Source organism: Sarcophilus harrisii, chromosome 1 (assembly GCF_902635505.1).
Source record: "Sarcophilus harrisii chromosome 1, mSarHar1.11, whole genome shotgun sequence".
Taxonomy (NCBI): domain Eukaryota; kingdom Metazoa; phylum Chordata; class Mammalia; order Dasyuromorphia; family Dasyuridae; genus Sarcophilus; species Sarcophilus harrisii.
In genome coordinates, this window is record NC_045426.1 from 83,390,760 (window position 1) to 83,398,458 (window position 7,699).

Genomic DNA, 7,699 nt, shown 5'->3' on the forward strand with positions numbered 1-7,699 from the left:
CTATTCTGTACATAAGGATCCTTGCAGGCTGCAAGTTGATTTACCTTTATTATCTGTTTTATTGTATTTTTATTTTTGGTTAAATATTTCCCAGTTGCACTTTAATCTTGTTCAGCCCCCCCCTTGGGAATGTTGTGCCTTTTTTGACACCTCTATTTAAAACACACTTCCCTCTTTCCCTTTGCCACTTACAATGCTTCACCTACTTCAAGGCTCAACTCCTATGACATTTGAACCTACCCTGACCAACCCCTTCCTTTTCTGTAGCTTGTAGTGCCCTCCTAAAATCATTTCATATTTATCAGTTTACATGTTGTCAACCACATCAGAATGTAAGCTCCTTGAGGGCAGGGACTGTTTCTTTGTTTTTAATATTTGCTCTCCCCTGTAGGTGTTTAATGTGCTTTTGTTAAATTGCTTGAATTACCAAATTAGGTTAGGGTAGCCATAAGAGTGGGGGAGATCAGTTGAGCCTCCAGCCTCCCAGGTGGGGAGGGAAAGACCCTTGCAGTGAGGGTACCCTGCGCTTCTCCCTCTGCTCAGCTGTCCCACAGCTGCTGGCTCCTCCCAGTCCCAGGCAAACAGAATTCTTTGGCTGTTTCCAATTTTCCAGCATAGGCTGCCAAGATCAGCAAGTGCTTGTCCACCCACCCCTCCTCACTCAGGTTCCTGGCCCGTGCCTTAGGTCCCATGGGCAGCAGCACCAGCTGTGGGCCAGGCCCCAGGGGAGTAAGATCTGAGCCCGGGATCCAGAAGCTTAGACTCTGGTTACTCTATCCCCCTACCTACCCCCACTCTGGAGATCTCGAGTTGGACTTCTAGGGAGACAGGGTCTTCCCTAAGGCCCTGGGCCCCCTGACTTTCCTAGGCTCCCCAAGCTAGCCTGGACCTGAGCGGTCTGAGGTGATGGGAAGGGTTTCTATTAGGGAGTAAGTGACCCTGGGGAAGTACCTCCTCCCCCTCCCATATAAAGTGAGGGAACTAGGCTAGATGGTCTGTCTCTAGGATTCTCCCTGGCTTTAAGACTGATCCTTTAATCTTGTGAAATGAAGCCTCTTTAGGCCATGTCTCCACCCTGCCTCTCCCCCGCCCCCTGCCCCAGTCACCAAGGCCAGGCCAGGCCAGATTTCTAGGGCTGGAATAGATGGGTATTGGGGGCAAGATGGAGAAAGGAGATGGAGGAGAGACTTTCTGGCTCCAAACCTGAGGGGGTTACCTGCCTGCATTGGCAGGGCATCCATTTATACACCGAGATTAGGGCCTGGCTCCTACCTCCAGCTCTTAGATTCACATTTATACACTCAAAGAGACATGCAAACATACACATATGCAGACAGACACACATCTCTCCTGTCCCATTATGCTGGGAGCTCCTCATGAGGACAGAAAGAATATTATTTCTCCACCTTTTGGCTAAGATCAAATGAATATACTATATTAAGTATTGCCTGAGATAGGCAGTTCAAGTATTATATTCATTTTACTGATGAAGAAACTGAGGTTTAAAGAGATTACCAGCATGACAATTGGTCAAATGAATGAATGCACACAGGGCTCATTATTTATCAAATTCTAAAGTTCTGGGGAATGTGAAGAAAGGGCCTGTTTTCAAGGAGCCCATCATGGAGTTGAGTGCAAGTTAAGACTTGCACATTACAGAGAGATAGGTGACATCCTTATATTACCCATTTTAATTAAATAATTTACCCAGGGTCATTCAGTCTTGAGTTAGATTGAATCCGAGTCCAGAGTCCACTATTGTCTCTGCTGTTCTACCGAGAACTTGCTACTTACAACAGCCTACTACTGTTCCTAGTGGAGTGGAGAGGGTTCGAAGCTGCTGTCTGTCATTCCTCCAGCCTTTCCTAAGAATGGGTGTGGTGGGCCCCCGGGGTCCTATACTTCTTCCCCACCCTTTTCAGAGGCTGCCCTGGCCAGGGTCCTTGAACTCCCTATCCGTAGGTATCTCCAGCCCCCTCGGGGACTGAGATGATAAAACCATCCTCCCCTCCTCGTTTCTTCCTAAACTGCCGAATGGATACATTGTATCTCTTGGATTGTTTCTTCTGGGACTGCTAGTCATAGCCATCGCCAAGGCCACTCTTGGAAAGGGGTCATCGCCCAGGAGGACTGGGTGGGAGACCAAGGGACTGGGACTGGGACTGGGAAGAGGCAGGGGGAGTCCAGAAAGGGGAAGCTCTGTTTGGCTCCTTCTTTCAACATTCTCTAGGTGTCTCTCACCAGCAGGAGAGCCCATGGAGAATCACACGGGAGTACGGGAAAGTGCTTCCACGGGGAAAGGGGAGAGAAGAGCCTTTCCTCCAGTCTGTTTCTGAGGGCAAGCGATTAATGTCCCTCTCCTGATACTGAGATCTTCATGTTTAGAGATTTCTCCCCAGCCCACCCACACCCTCTGAGATGGGGCATGGCCTCAGACTGAAGGCGGGGATCCCCAGTTTCTTTTTTCAGCTTGTCCCTTCTTAGTCTGGTTTGTCAGTCTGGGGCCTTTATTTCACTTTCTGCAAAAGGAGCCAGCTGCTCTTGGGCTCTGAGCCTGGTCCCTGGGCACCATGGCAGGGAAGGACCCTTGTTTGGAAAGCAGATTTTGGGAGGATCCCTGCTTTGCTCCCCAATGCCCAAGCTGGACAAAAGGCACAATCGCCACTTGCCCACCCCTGCGGTCTCTGCTCCGTCTGAGGGGGGAGGCTGGGCTGGGTGTTGGCCCGTGTGCCCTTCCTCCCCCACTCCCCCGTAGGAATTCACTCGGCTCCTGCCCACACCTGCTTTAGCCATTAAGGTCAGGGACTCACAACACGCCCAGCCCTGGCAATGTGGGCACAAAGAAAGGTGGTACGGACCTGCAGATGGGGAAGATAATTCTGGGATTCAGGAGAAAGGGGGCAAGTGAAATGTTCCCGGGGGGAGACAGAGGGGGTTAGTTAGGGCTAGGGGCCCCAAGAGAGGCACAGGGAACTGAACATTCTGCTCCTTTCCCTCCCAGGCCCATACTGGGGTCTTCTTCCTCTGAAACTGCTTGGAATCGACCTTGCAAGGAGAGGGAGCACCCACAAGGCGCCCAGACCCCCAGACCGATGCTCCTTTTTGGTCTAGAATTGCTCCTTCCTCCCCTAACACAAATACATACTGGGGTGTCGGGCTGTGGGCAAAGGTGATGGCCCCTCAGAGACCTTCCAGATGGAGGAAGAAGGAGGGGGAATGGGGACAGCCCATCCCAGTTTTCCCCTCCCCTGCCCATCCCTGGGCCTGCTTGGGCCCCCAGTCTAGGTCTCCGTGGTGATAGGATAGGGGAAGCAGGTTAGGAGGTCAGGAGACCGTGGGGGGTTGGGGGTGGGGGAGCTGTCCCTGAGGGGCCCCTCCGACCCCTCCTCCCCTGGGAAGGAGCAGCCCCGCCCTCCTCAATGTGGGCTCTCAGGGCTGGGGGTGGGGGAGCCTGACGTGACAGCCTTTCCCCGGAGGCCCCAGCGCAGCCACCACCCCCTGGCAGCCTCCTCCTGCACATTCCTCCCTGGGTGAGGTCAGCCCGCCCCCCCCCCCCTCAGAGGAGAGGGGAGGGAGCCCCGGGCCAGCCACATCACTACTTTCTCCCTGCTCCTGCTTTCTCCATCGGCCCATGGCAGAAGCAGCCTGCCTGGGAGGAGGGGAAGGAAAGGGGGTGGGGGAGACCGAAGAAGCGCTCTCAGCTTCCACAGCAGGGAGCAGGAGACCAGAGGCCCCGGCCCCTCCCCCCAAACACTGGGGGCACACGGGAAGCCCCAGAAATCCTGGAGTCCCGGAGTTCTGCTATTGTAGAAATACCAGGTTAATCTGCATGTATTTGCATACATTTCCATAAAGCTTTGAAAAAAGCGAATCCCTTAGAAACAGGATTTCCCTAAAAGGTGAGGAAGGGGACAGCACCCCCCAAAAACTGGAAACATGGGCTTATTGGGGGGGTGAGCCCCTGGTCCCCGAACCTGGTTCAGGAGAGTATGAGAGCTTGAATTGGGGCATCAGCCTCCAAACACCTTGGAATTCCCTGCAGGGGTCAGAGTTTAAGAAGAAGGGACCAGAACCCCGGGATTCTGATTCTCGGCAGGCCACCAGCCTCCATATATCTATTCTGTGGCCCCGAGACTAAAAGCAGTGGGGGAGGGGGAGGCAGAAAGGAAACCCTAAGGATCTGGGGACATCTCTGCACCTGCTGTCCACATCTCCTCCCCAGAACGTGTGTGAACTCGGCCCTTTTCCTAATTCTTAACCCAGTGGGCCCTCAGGGCTATACTTCCCCCATCACTGAGCCCAGAGAGGGCAGCTCCTGAGGATCCATGTCCTTCCAAAATACACTTGCCTTTAGACTTCTTGTCCTTTAAGGGGAAACTGATGGGCGACGCCCTCAGACCCCAAGGGGAACTAGGATTCAGCAGGCGGCCCCCAAAACACTAATTCCCACTCCCAGTTAGTCAGACTCGTAAAAAACACTCCTAGTCAGGACAGGATGTGTTACCCCACCAAGATATTAGAAGTTTCCCAAAACTGGGCCTGAGCAAGGATCCTGTCTATCCCTTTCTTAATCCCCAAGCTGAGTGAGCTTCTGAGATGTCAGTCAGTGTGATACAGGCCTTCTGGACTGAGTCTGTCCCTTTTTCTTTCTTTCTTTTTTTCTTTTCTTTACTTTTTTTTTTAGCTAGGAAGTGTTAAGCATCTGAGGTCAAATTTGAACTCGGGTCCTCCTGACTTCAGGACTGGTGCTCTACCCACTGCACCATCTAGCTGCCCCTGTCTGTCCTTTCTTGCTCCCCAAGCTGAGAGCTTCTGGAATTACTATAGTGTGTGACTGTAGGGGCCTTGGGGACTGAAGGGCACGGCTTCATCGCCTTTCACCTGGTCTAGGGCAGGACATTCCTAATGGGAATATCCTGGTTTATTCCAGACATTTCCAAATTGAAATTTCTAATGCAATTTTTCAAGCTCTGACCTCCAGCATCTTCAGCAGCTCCTTGTTGCCTCTTGGGTAAGTCACGGTGGATTCCCCAGCTTCTTTCTCCACTACGTTTCACATTATTCCCGTCCATACACTCTATTCCAGAAAAACTGGCTTGCTAACTGTCCCCCAAACTTCACACATCATTTGCTGCCTCCAAGTCTTTGCACAGACTCTCCTGGAATGTTCTTTTCCTCCCCTTAAAATTCTTTGCTTTTTTTCAAGACTCGGCTCCCATTCGCTGACTGTCCTAATTCTTCAGCCTTCTTTTTTCAAGAGATCAATCAGCAAGCATGTATTAATTGCCTACTATATGCCAGGCACGTTGCTAAGCAACAGAAAGACAAAGATCAGGAATGGACTATCCCTGCCCAAGGATCTGGCCTCTAATGTCTCGAATTATCTCATATTGACTTATTTACTTATCTGTATTTATTTGTCTGTCTGTGCCCGGGTTCCACTTGAGCCTCTTGAGTAGGGGGACTGTTTTTCTTTCTTTTCAGTCTTTGTGTTCTTGTATTTCTAGACCCGGCAGTGCCTGGCACCTGGTAGGTGTTTAATTAATACACACTTGTTATTGAATGGAATCGTGTCTGACTGCCCGTCCGCCAGACTCTGAGCCTGTGTGTGTGATTATGAATGGGTCTGTCTAGGCCTGGGTCTGTGTGACTGTGGATGTGATCAGGGCGAGGCAGCTTTAATGGGACAAAGGTTATCGAAAGGGAGAGAGGGCGGAGGGAGCAGTGAGTGGTGAAATCTGTGCCAGGGGCCAGGGAAAAGGGCAGGGTTGGCGGAGTGGGCACCAGGGGCCTCCCTAGGGGCTCTGAGCTCACAGCCACCCTCCCAGCTTGATTCCCGGGAGAGGGAAGGATTAGGGTCAGCTGCCTCCTGGGCTAGGCTCCCAGTGCCCCATAATCTTAGGAACACAGGAGTAAGGGGGGATGAGGAGCCTAACATCCCCCCTCCACAGATCTTAGACCCCCATTCTTACAGATAATCTGCTCCTGAGGGAGGGCAGAGAACACACACACACACACACACACACACACACACACACACACACACTCATCTGTCTGTCTCTGTCTCTGTGTGTGTCTCTCTCTGATTCTGTTTCTCTCTGTCTCTGTCTCTGTCTCTCTCTGTCTCTTTCTCTCTCTCTCTGTCTCTTTCTCTCTCTGTCTCTTCTCTTCTCTTCTCTTCTCTCTCTCTCCTTCTCTCCCTCCACCCACCCCCCCCACCCCCCGTCTCTCTCTGGCAGTAACAGGCCCCAGTACTTCACCCTCCCCTTCATAAAGTTTTTCTGGCCTAAAACGCTGCCATTGCTGGGGGTGTGGCACTTCAGGGTCAAACAGAGTCTGGGTCCAGCAAGGGCAGGCTGTGCCCCTAATAGGCAAAGCAGCAGATTTGGGGTTGGGTATGTAGGCAAAAATCCCGGTCCTATTTTTTTGGGAAAGTGAGGGTCTAGGACCAGATGACCTAAATCCATGAACGTGTTATCTAATGGTGGGTGGGGAATTTTAACTCTGCCTCCTGCCTACCCACATTTCTATGTCCCTGCCTTAATTGCAGTTATATTCACTAGAGACAAAAGGCCGGAGACTGTTTGGGTTCAAAGTGCTTATCCCAGTTCAGGCCAGGGGAACCCAAGTTTCTTTTTTCCTTTTTTTTTGGTGAGGTAACTGGAATTAAGTGATTTGCCCAGGGTCACACAGCCAGGAAGTGTTAAGTGTCTGAGGTCGGATTTGAATGCAGGCCCTCCTGACTCCAGGGCCATCGCTCTATCCACTGCCCTGTCTAGGTGTCCCCATGTGCTATCTAGCTGCCCCCAGCTTTCTGTGTTAATGACTGTTCCCTGGATCTGTGCCTCAGTTTCGCAGTTTGCAACCTCGTTTCTTCCTCTGAGCTAAGGGCCTTGTGGGCCCTTTTGTGGGCTCCTGAATCTCTGGACACGATTAGTGCTCTGGCCTCTTAGGCATGTCCAGCTGGTGGCTGTTTCTGGGAATCCTCTGTCTTCCATGGGAGGAAATGGAAGAGAAGATGCTGGTGAGGAAAGAAACCCCATTTCATCTGCCCTCTGTCTCTGTCTCTCTCCAGCTGCTTCCCCTCCCACCCTCCACTGCTTCCATACAGGTTATAAATAACACACAACTCCACTCCTACCACATCAGGGCTTTCTGAACTATTTTAGGGCAGGGTGGGGCTTCTGGGCACCGCTCCTGCCACCCAGGGGGCGGGGAGGCCTGGCTCCCCACCCAGAAGCCCGAGCATCAAAGTCAATCCTCCCTCAGAGAGGGAGCTGGATGGCACAGTGCTGGCTCTGGGTCCGGAGGACTCATCTCCCTGAGTTCAAATGCAGCCTCAGATACTTGTTAGCTTTGTGAGCCTGGGCAGGTCACTTCACCCTGTTTGCCTCAGTTTCCTCATCTGTTCAATGAGCTGGAGAAGGAAAGGGCGGACTAGTCCAGTATCTTTGCCCAGAAGCCCTCAAATGGGGTCGCACCAGAAAATGATTCCACAAGAGCAACAGGTGACTTCTCATTCCTTTTGCTCATGAAGACAGCCCTGGCCCTGGCCCTGGCAGAGGGGCCTGTCAGTAAGCGGTCCACAGACCCAGGACTTCCCAACTCTCCCATCCTGGCCACATCCTATTCTTTTCCCCTTCCATAATCCCAGAGTCAATTCTTCCCAACTCTCCCACAGCCTGTCTCCAAACCAGCA